Genomic DNA, 11853 nt, shown 5'->3' on the forward strand with positions numbered 1-11853 from the left:
ACTATAGCTGAATTCTTTTGGGCAAGTGATGCCCCAAATTTTTTTTTATTGATTATCATGTGAGATGTTGCAAGCTGATGCTGCTACCCGAAAGTGCTTAGGATGTAGAACAAAGAAGGAGAACCAACTCTGGCTGCAGAGGAAGTGATCTTTTGGTGTGGGCATGAGACTCACCCCCAATTTACCAAGACCCCTGTCAGCATCATGTGAATGCTTCAGATACACTGCCATGTTAATGAAGGTTGCAATTCACACCGGCTTTGTAGGTGCACAACTACGCATCATGTGCCTTGTGTCATGGTGCGAGACTCCTAGACGCCTCACATTTGGAGAAGACTATGAGGGACAGTCTCCTTGATTCTTGGAGCCAAATATATGTAGGCTCTAGTCCAACTGACTTGTCAAGCAATAGTTTTTTGTAGAGAAATCTCTCAATTTGTTTATAAGGTATTAAGCTATTAATGTTTTTACAAATGTACAAGAATAAATCCATTGCATGTTTTTCTTCATTAAATAATCACAACCACAAATAACTGAGTTGAAAACTAAACCAAAGATTCACTTACCCATTAAAGGTTGATACATTACACAATTTGTAGTTTCAGTGATGGAAAGTCAGACTACTGTTTTTGGTAGTGTGTCGTAGACGGAGTGAAGAATTGACAAACCGACAAGCATGTGACATGACACTTGGTGTAAATTGTGGTATACTTTGCATCATTTCCTGAGCAACAGAAAATTTTGAGCAGTAATGTGCCAGAGGTCAAGGAGCCTTCCCGTAATAGTTTAACGAATATTCATCTGTAAATAATCAAAGGTGGGACCATGTTTAAAAAAAAAACAAAAAAACAAAACCATCATGGGAAATCTCAAAGGATCATTCTGTTTAACCAGTGCTTGAATATTAATCACTTAAAGGTGCAAAATAAAGGGTTTTGTTTGTAGGCAGTAACTTGAGAATATACAAAAAAGTCCTGACATCATGTGCATCTGAACACAAGTTAGTCACAGGTTATTTTTTGTTCTTATTTTTTCTCCCATGTCTGGTAAAACTACCCAGCATATGGCATCCCTGCTTGGGGGTATGGATGAATCACAACATCCAAGCTCCTTTACTGTGGACAGAAACCCTATAGTTGCAGCCAAGAGCTATGCAAGGGAAGAGGAGATGTGCCTTTGTCCACATAGTGACAGAATTAGCAGCCGTGGTCTCATGGAGAGATCAGAAGACGACTTTGATCCTGGCATGACAAGCCTAGGTGTATTGTCACGGCTGCAGGAAATGATGACTGATCTATGCGTCTGTGTTTTAGCATGCACTTATTGTAAGTATCGGGTGTTTCATTTGGTGCAAAGTTCATGTTTAGAGCACTAGCGAATCTTAAGTTTTCGTACAGTAGTCAACATCTAGCTGTTGCCTTGAATAATTTATGGTGAGTTCTATGGGTTCTCTTTCCAGCATAAAACCAGTGGTGTTTACCCTGAAGCTACTTTGAAAAAGATTTAGGTAGTTATCGTGTTTCAGCCAACACCATCTTTCTTCTTGGCAAGATCAAAGACAAATTATTCCAGAAAAGGTGCTTTTGAACATGAAAGAGCATCCACCCACACATCTACGGCCTACCTCAGATTATGATTACAACCTTGCCCCCAGACTATTAAAAAGGGCTAGTTAAAAAAATAAAATCAACTTTAATCTTCCAAACCACATCTTCTAGAGCTGTTGTTTCTTGGCCTCACAAAGGCCATCTTCCTTGTGATTTTAAGTTAATGGTCAGGCCCAGTTCTTGTTACTGAATCTCAAGATAAAGAGAAATACATGTATTCAACCTGTAGCACAAAGTATCCCAGGTGTACTTGTAACAAAGAGAAGTAAAAATTTTAGAGGCAGCAGGTTCTTCATTTGTTGGCCAATTCTTATTGCACAAGCTCAAGGTCTTACACCGATCGGCCACAACATTAAAACCACCTCTCTTATATTGTGCAGGTGCCCCTTGTGCCACCAAAACAGCTTTAATCCGTCGGGGCATGGACTCCACAAGACTTCTGAAGGTGTCCTGTGGTATCTGGCACCAATAAATTAGCAGCAGATCCTTTAAGTCCTGTAAGTTGCGAGATGGGGACCCCATGGATCGGGCTTGTTGTTCCAGCACATCCCACAGATGGATTAAGATCTGGAGAGTTTGAAGGCTAAGTCAACACCTTTAACTCTTTGTCATGTTCCTCAAACCATTACTAACCATTTTTGCAGTGTGGCAGGGTGCGTTATCCTGCTGAAAGAGGCCACTGCCATCAGGGAATACTGTTGCCATGAAGGAGTGTACTTGGTCTGCAACAATGTTTAGGTAGTTGGTATGTGTCAAAGTAACATCCACACGAATTCCAGGACCCAAGTTTTACCAGCAGAATACTGCCCAGAGCACCACACTGCTTCCGCTGGCTTGCCTTCTTCCAATAGTGCATCCTGGTGCCATCTCTTCCCCAGGTAAACGATGCACACGCAGCCGACCATCCTCATGATGTAAAAGAAAACATGAATTATCAGACCAGGCCTCCTTCTTCCATTGCTCCCATGGTTCAGTTCTGACACTCACGTGCCAATTGTAGGTGCTATTGGTGGTCGACAGGGATCAGCATGGGCACTGACACTCTGCAGCCCCATACACAACAAGCTGCAATGCACTGTGGGTTCTGACACCTTTCTATCATAGCCAACATGAACTTTTTTAGAAATGTGTGCTACAGTAGCTCTTCTGTGGGATCAGCCCAGCGAGGCTAGTCTTCGTTCCCCATGTGCATCAATAAGCCTTGGATACCCATGACCCTGTCGCCGGTTGTCCTCCCTTTAAAAACTTTGGTAAGTACTAACTACTACATACTAGGAACACCCCACAAGAACTGCCGTTCTGGAGATCATCTGACCCAGTTGTCTAGCAATCACAATTTGGCCCATGTCAAAGTCGCTGAGATAAATACGCTTGCCCATTTTTTCTGCTTCCAACACATCAACTTTAAGAACTGACTCGTCACTTGCTGTCTAATACATCCCTAATATATAATATATATATAATATCTAAGATATATTTGGGACAATGTTAATCACTTCAAATGTCAGTGGTTTAAATGTTGTGGATGTTCAGTGTACATCCCAATTCTAAGTTCTGAGTGAGGCGTTGAGGGAGGCTTTGGCAAAAGGATTGCATCCGTTTTGACGCCATCTAGTAGTAATTCCTATTTCTCAACCCAAGCAGTCATTTGCAGATGTTAACAAATGAGTGTCAAAATGCCAATTTCTGTTCTACGCCTTCTTCTGGTCAAATGATTTGTTTTTCTTAATGTGAGATAGAGGTGTACACACACACATCGACAGATTACTGACCACAAACTAACCAAGCTGATTCATCAAATTCACCCCCACCTTTCACTTTGTGCCTTATCTTGCATGTGCCTGGTATATAAAAGGCAGACCCAGCCACCAACAATGGAAAAACCATAGAGGAGCCCATGCATAACGCAAATGCACTAAACCATGTATCAACACATAAGATTTGAGATAACTCATAACTATATTATCTAACGGATTGCCAATTTAAGTGAGTAGGGCTACAGTTAATCTGCAAACACTGGCTTGAATTCAGCTGCGTAGCTGGAACAATGTATTGCATTTCATTGTAAAAACACACCCTGAAAAACAACAACAAATGAACAGCATTCCTCAAGTGCACACCGCAGCCTGAGGAAACACGTGCTGTCCAAAGTTCACCCCAAAAATTGCATTGAGCGGGGGTTCAAAACGGGGAATTGCAATGTGCAAACCCGACCCGTTTCCAGATAGTAGAGCATACAAACATGAACCCAGCGAGATCACTGACACACCGTGCATGGAGAGAAGTGTTGATGTGGCTTTGTGAAAGCAACCGAAACATCGTTGTTTTAACGAGGATGGTACACAACAGTATAATGCGTGTTCAGTGCTGTCACTACATTTGCTTGCCACTTACCTGAGCTTTCTTTTTAAAGCACAATAAAGGCGCCGAGTCGAGGGTTATCCAGGTAAATCAACAATACGGTATGCGTGCGGACGGATTCCCATCAGCAGCGTGGCACTACCATTTTTCAGTCCAGCGTAGGGTTTTCCAGTTAAACTTGTCTAGAACGCCGTTGAAGACTTTTGGACGCGAAAAGGGGGCCGCGGGCTGAATAAGTTATGCGAGAAAACGCGAAACGCTGCCAGTATCACGCTTTGTCTCCCGAAACAGCACCGCCCCGCTCCCACGGGAGAAATCATCTCGCATCATCTAACCCGCATGCGCCATCTACAGGATCCAATGAGAACAGCGCATTAAGACACTGCTGCTCCGTTTGGCGCGATCTAAGGGGCCTGCTCGATATTAAAGAGAAGCAAACAACCACTTGTAATATAGATTAAGACGCAAAATAAAACACTTCGAGTAAAAAAAAACAACGAACTAAACAGTAAAGCTCTTCAATATATGAATCTTTCCAACCTGTTATGGCCACCAACGCCCCTCCCCCTTAAACTGGAGGTGCACTGTCATTGATATCAGCTGGTGGGGTGATGGATGGGAGGCTGTTGAGGCCAAAATTCATACTCAATTCATAATTAAATCATTTACAATTCTCAAGTTTTCTAATGCACAAATTCCAAATAAAAAAAGACAGTTCTTGACACATTCCCATTTCTATGTTTACCTCTACAGTCAATAATTCAGTCGATAATAATGCAAAGCTGTTAAGTTACTGGCTGGATGACCAATTCTAATTGTGGCTGGGACAAACTACTTAGCTCGTTCTTTTGATTTTAAATGTTACGGCGGGTGTGTGGTGTGCCTGGAGAGTGCCACTTCAAAATGCATAAAACAGAGTTGTAACATGTCGTTCTCTGGGTAATGAATTGTATTTCTGTAGTTATTTTGACATTTAGTAAGGACCCACTGAAATCGCTGAGAACTATTCACTTAACACCAATGTGATCTGGTATTTGTTCTTTGCCTTGTCAACTGCTCCGTTTTAGCTTTTACACGCCCTGGTGCAATATATCAATTTCAAAATCATGCCTACTTTCAGATGAAAATATTTCTTCACACACATGAAGCAACTACAACCTTTTCATTACACATCTATTAAGTATGTCAGAATCCTCCACCTCAAGTGGAGTGGTTATTTTTACTCTCCATGTTGATGCTACAGAACCAGTAGTGTTTTCTGACCCATAGCTAAATAGATAACCCTTCTAATAGGAGTGTTCCTCCAACACTTGGGAGTCCATCGAGTTATTCCTAATTCACCTCTCGTGAACAAATTAATTTAACACCTCAGCTTGGAACTAAGGTTGAGTTCACTTGTTTTCCCCCATCAGCCTTGTTGTCACACTATGTGCAAACAAGATGGAGCAATTATACCTTTTGACTGAAAAAGGCCTTCTGTGGCCTACAGGGCAGCAGTGCCACCAACAGGTGATATTTGTGCCTCCTGTACCAACCACCTTCCACAGATTTCCATTTTGTGAGGACAGTGTCACACTAGCCTAATTTCCTCATTATACACGGCATTAAAGCAAAATGGCCAATTTAAAATTCAGAAATGGACGCTGAATCTGAAGTTGACCTCCAGTTTCTCTGCAGCTGCCACAGTAATCTTCAGCGCCTCTACCCGACATTTGTTATCAATCTCCTTGGTTTAACTGTGAACAAAGATGGATGATCATGTTGACTTCAGCAAGTTTCTGCTAGCTTCCACTGAAAGATTCCTGGAGCGCTGGTTATGCCAAATGAGAGGCTGTGGAAGGTGCACCTTTAAAGTGAATTGGTGAAGGTAGTAACCATATAGCAAATATACTTGCATAGGAGGGCTCTTTTTAGTTTTGTCATTATTTAACCATGTACTTTCATGGAGATTGGGGATATCGTTTTCAGTTGAGACATGGCCACAGGCATAAAAGACATAAAAGTTACAAACATAAAAAGCAATTGCAAGATAATGTTAAAATATTCACTTTTAAATGAAGAAGGTAAAGCTGGGATCTGGGATTCAATTCAGCACAGTCCAGCTACCATAACAAGCTTTTACACCATATCTAATGATGCTCTCAATACCCATGTTACCCAGGGCCTGCAGTAGGATGTGGGGCAGGGTGTTTAGTAACCTGGTGTATTTAATTATTCAATAATACTAAACATTCATTGTACTAAAAGCGTTACCAAAATCCTATTTTGCACGGTGAACCATTGACATGTTAGATTTAAATGTAATCCGGTTAAATCTGGACATCTGGATAGTACACAGTACAGTAGTAAACCAATAAGGAGTGGAAATGGGTCAGTAGATTAATCGAAGGTCTGGAACTCTAAAAGCTATAGCTTTGACACCGTACACCAAGATAATTGTTTGTTCCATGGCGAGTGTCCGAGGAATAGGTTAAGATAAACACACCTGAGGGAAAGTACCTGCTAACCTTCATTTACTCAGATAATTTCATGTACCTCTATGCATGCATGTGAATATAAATGGAACCCAGAATTTAACAAAATATTGTTTACTTTTTTATTGTAGACTAATTATGATGGCTGCACTGTGCAACAAACATACAAAACGTATGATTGATAGTGGCTATAGTTTGCTAAGTATCCATGAATACCTGATCAGTCTTGAGTGCATTTTCCTTGATCCACGTTTTGTTGTCAAAGAAAAAGTCTCTCTACTGGTCTCCACAGCAGTGTCGCATGCCAGAAACAGGCTGTCCACCAAAAATGTGATCAATGGGGGTCCTCAGCGCTGACCTCAATTGGGTTTCAAACTGTATGACGTGGTCTATCTGCAGACACTGATTTCTACAAACAAAAGTCCTTGTTGCACAAATTCTCCAAACATTGACACGCGCGCAAAGGATTTTTCTCCGTTTAGACGGTCCATTATTGGCTCCTGCTTAGTCTAAACAAAGTCCTATTTATTCTCTTCCAGTCTTAATCTGGCCGTTTCTCTGTCGCACAAACCTCAGACACAGAAGTCATTCTACAAAGTTTCCATTGATTATGGATGGTATGCCATTTGTTGATCAAAACTTCAATTTCCATTCCCACAGAGTTACAGTTTGCAGGAGTAGAGTAAGACATAAGTGCTACATCTTGAGCGCAGCAGGGAAAGCAGTAGGTAAGATGGCTAATAAGGGAAAAGAAGATTTGAGAGGCTTAGCAGCAACCTGGAAAGGGCCGGTGGCACACCCCCCTCTCTTTGTGTTACACTTTGAAGAAAATAATCAAATGGTTCTCTTTATCTGAAGCAAAATAATCATTTTGCCAAATAAAGAATAGAGGATTTCAGATGAAAAACGATTGTAAGCAGAAAGTGCTGAACTCAATGTTATGCAATACTTGCTGGGAATGAGCACAGGTCAATGGCACAGACACATAGAAGATGGTGTTTCTGACACCATTCTGACATCTCTTCAACAGTGTTTTTGTGATCTCTTGTGATAGCTTGAGTATAATAGGTAGTCAGCACTCCTAAGACCTCCAGATATATTGTTCAAATCGTTGAATGTTAATCATTTATTTAAAAGTAGTGTATTTTTTTTTTTTTTATTTACCAAAAATTCGTACCTTCACTTTATTGCTTACTGTCGGCTTTGCAAAAAAATTAAAAAATGTAAAAAAAAAAAATGCTGCAGGGTAGCCGTATTTTTTTTTTTCTCCTAAACTACCTTATGGATACTTTAAATTAAATTAAAACTGAACAAAAACAATTTGAATATGAAATTAAATAAAATTGTATTTCCTCTCTGTAAACAGTGTGTAGTGCACCTGAATCGAAAGTAAAATGTTCAGTTACATGTCAATTTCAGATTAAAATGTCGTTCAGGTGTTTTGAACTATTTTCACATGTGAATCTTCCCCAAGTGTTGTGGAAAAAGATGTTGGTTGTGCAGGGTTTCCTCGCTACACAGAAACCATTGAAAAACAGACCTGGAGCAGGATGCAGCGACACGAACGTCGAAGTCAAACCCCGGCTGAAATGTCTGAAAAGGTCCTCAAATGTAGGCGACTGCAATTCTGCCTAATGGATAATGCCCAGTAGGTGGCGACCAAGTAGTGCCTGAACCAAAAAGGACAGCTGGCCTGTTTTTTTTTTTTTTTTAAAACGCTCAAATGTGTTTTCTCTTGTTCCTTCCCTGGTCGTAGATTTGATGTCAAACATAACATGTTTATTGTTATTTATTTATTTATCGAATTTTGTGATATGTCTAGGAAGGTATTCAAAGTCGATAAATACGGGGGGGGGGGGCAAGAAAAAAGAAATAAACAATAACACCGTAAAGAAACAGCTCGAGCAGGAAAGTGTTGAGTCAAACTTCTGCTTGTGAAATACCGCTCTGACTTAACCCTGCTAATCACCTCTTATCATTTTCCCACGGGGTTTATTTAAAATTAAATCTCATTACATATAATCTTGCAGACACAGAGGGCATGGCTATAGATTCAATTTACATTTCATTCACTAGGGTGCAGTAAAGTGCTAACTTTCAGTAAGCTAGTGCCCTCAAAATGCCAGGTAGCCACAGTACCATCACTATGTCATATACCAGTTCACATCTAGTCCCACCTGAAAAATACTCTAATGGTCTAACCTTCAGTTCTCAGTGCGATAAGGCAGTCCAACATGTCATACAAGTCTATTTCATGGTCCCATCTGGACAGTTCATTAAACACACCATTCTGTCCTTGGTTCGATAAGAGATATCTTAAAGTGTAGCGGCCTCCTCAAAGCCCAAAGGTTGGCATGTTGACAGGCTTTGCACAATTGTAATGTGCTTTTCCATGGATGGCTAGGTACTTAAAGGAATTCACTCATTAAACTAAATCTGAGATTTTTTTTGTTGCAACTAAGATTTGCAATCAGTAAAAAAAAAAGCTCCTTTCCTGTCCAGAATCATGCAAGTTACCCATCCCGAATCCTGGTTCTTAATGATGCCATACCATTGTCCTGACGGCCCACTTTTCCGAAACCCCAATAGTCTGAAAAATGTCCCATTGGACATGGACGACACTCTAACCCTAAACTTAACCATCCCTAACATTATACCTTAACTTAACCAACTCTCACATTATACCTAAACTTAACCATCTCAAAGCATATATCTAAACTTAACCATCTCTAACATTATACCTAAACTTAACCATCTCAAAGCATATATCTAAACTTAACCATCTCTAACATTATACCTAAACTTAACCATCTCTAATGTTAAACCTAAACTTAACCATCTATAACAATGGGCAGTCCCTGTTGCTAATAGCACAATGCAGTCTCTCAGTTGTTTCTACTGTCAGACACAATTTATGGTCATTGCATTTATATTCTGACTACAAATTGTTTGCAACAGTGAGTGGTCAAATTAACAAGCTTAACGGCTAATATGCAAAGTTTATGCTTGCTGAGAAGTTGAAGGGTAAATGTTAAACAAGCACAATGAAACTCTATTAGACAATTGATATCCTCAGGGATGTCAGCGCCATACGCAGCTTCCTGCTTATGGGGCTCCGTAGCTGCAGAGTGGTCAGAGTGCCCATGCTGACCCCTGTCCACCGCCATAAGCTGCTACAATGGGCACGTCAGCGTCAGAACTGGGCCATGGAGCAATGGGAGAAGGTGGCCTGGTCTATTACATTTCACTGCATATATGTATGGAAGTATGTATATGTATGTGACAAATAAAAAATCTTGAATCTTGATGAATCACGTTTTCTTATACATCATGTGAATGTTCGGGTGTGTGTGCGTCGTTTACCTGAAGAAGAGATGGCACCAGGATGCACTATGGGAAGAAGGGAAGCCAGCGGAGGCAGTGTGGTTCTCTGGGCAGTATTCTGCTGGGAAACCTCAGGTCCTGGCATGCATGTGGATGTTACTTTGACACATACTAACTACCTTATCATTGTTGCAGACCAAGTAGACTCCTTCATGGCAACGTTATTCCCTGATGGCAGTGGCCTCTTTCAGCAGGATAACGCACCCTGCCACACTGCAAAAATGGTTAGTAATGGTTTGAGGAACATGACAAAGAGTTCAAGGTGTTGACTTGGCCTCCAAATTCACACATAAGCACGGGCATGTGAGCATCAGAACTGGACCATAGAACAGTAGAAGAAGGTGGCCTGGTTTGATAAATCACGTTTTCTTATACATCATGTGGATGTTCGGGTGTGTGTGCGTCGTTTACCTGAAGAAGAGATGGCACCAGGATGCACTATGGGAAGAAGGGAAGCCAGCGGAGGCAGTGTGGTTCTCTGGGCAGTATTCTGCTGGGAAACCTCAGGTCCTGGCATGCATGTGGATGTTACTTTGACACATACTAACTACCTTATCATTGTTGCAGACCAAGTAGACTCCTTCATGGCAACGTTATTCCCTGATGGCAGTGGCCTCTTTCAGCAGGATAACGCACCCTGCCACACTGCAAAAATGGTTAGTAATGGTTTGAGGAACATGACAAAGAGTTCAAGGTGTTGACTTGGCCTCCAAATTCACACATAAGCACGGGCATGTGAGCATCAGAACTGGACCATAGAACAGTAGAAGAAGGTGGCCTGGTTTGATAAATCACGTTTTCTTCTACATCATGTGGATGGTCGAGGTTAGGGTCCGATCCGATCGAGCATCTATGGGATGTGCTGAAACAATGATCCATAGGGGCCCCACCTCGCCACTTACAGGACTTAAAGGATCTGGTGCTAGCGTTGTGATGCCAGATACCACAGGACACCTTCAGAAGTCTTGTGGAGTCCATGCCTCGATGGGTCAGAGCTCTTTTGGCGGCACAAGGGGGACCTACACAATATTACAGTTGGTTCGAATGTTGTGGCTGATCGCAGAATAAGACCATTCCTTTTCAACTTTCCTTGCCACACAACTAATTTCCCTCTTTTGAATTGACAGAGACTAAACATGTTTTGTAGATAGATGTTTATTTAGCAGTATGGCAGGGAGAAGGCTGAGTTTCTGTCCACATTTGAGAGACAGATTTACCACTGGAACGATACTGTATACTTAATAAATACACTTGGGAAATTTACAGATCTAGCAGAGAATTATATTAGCACTTTGGCCTGCTGCTGCTGAGGGGATTTGGGATGAATTTGTATTGAATAAGATGATATTTCTAAGTGTGTGATAGTGCAAGAAAATAACCATTCATCCGTCTTACAGCAGTTTTTGTATCAGTTTGTTGATTTATGTATCGATCTGCCGCTCTTGCTCCACTTCAGTGCCCGTTTTTTATGTTAATATATATATCATATATAGTTGAACTAACTATGTTGGGTCAATTTTTTTGACTATTAGCAGACCTTATGGCCTCATCTGGTTCATACTGGTGACATACGTTTGGGCACTGGTACCTTACAATAATGTATTTTTTCTCAAGGCTCTTGGTGATGCCTGTGATCAGTATTGTTTCCTTGGTGCAGCTAATGAGCTTTCGTTGTTAACAAACCCTGCCTGTATCCTTGCGGTCCATGGCGGGCTTGGCCAAGACGTTGGAAAGCATGACAGAGATGACGCCACATTCTTCATCTTTGAGTCCAGGTTTTGGAATTTTGTCAGGGGCAGAGGAACGGATATGACCTTGAGTTGGATGGTTTATTTCCAAAGGAGTGGGTTGGTTTACACCAAGCCTGGGTGTTGGTTCCAAAATAGTTTATTCATGAGTGTCGCTTTGCCACAATTGAACCCAGATTGTAATGTGTTTTTCACAGAGCAGGCGGCCAGTTTTTGACTTGTCAGAAGCCCTTCCCAATCCCACCTCACCCCTGTGATATGGAGGGCATTCATATTGGG

The sequence above is a fragment of the Zeus faber genome, assembly GCF_960531495.2.
Source record: "Zeus faber genome assembly, chromosome: 1".
Lineage (NCBI taxonomy): Eukaryota > Metazoa > Chordata > Actinopteri > Zeiformes > Zeidae > Zeus > Zeus faber.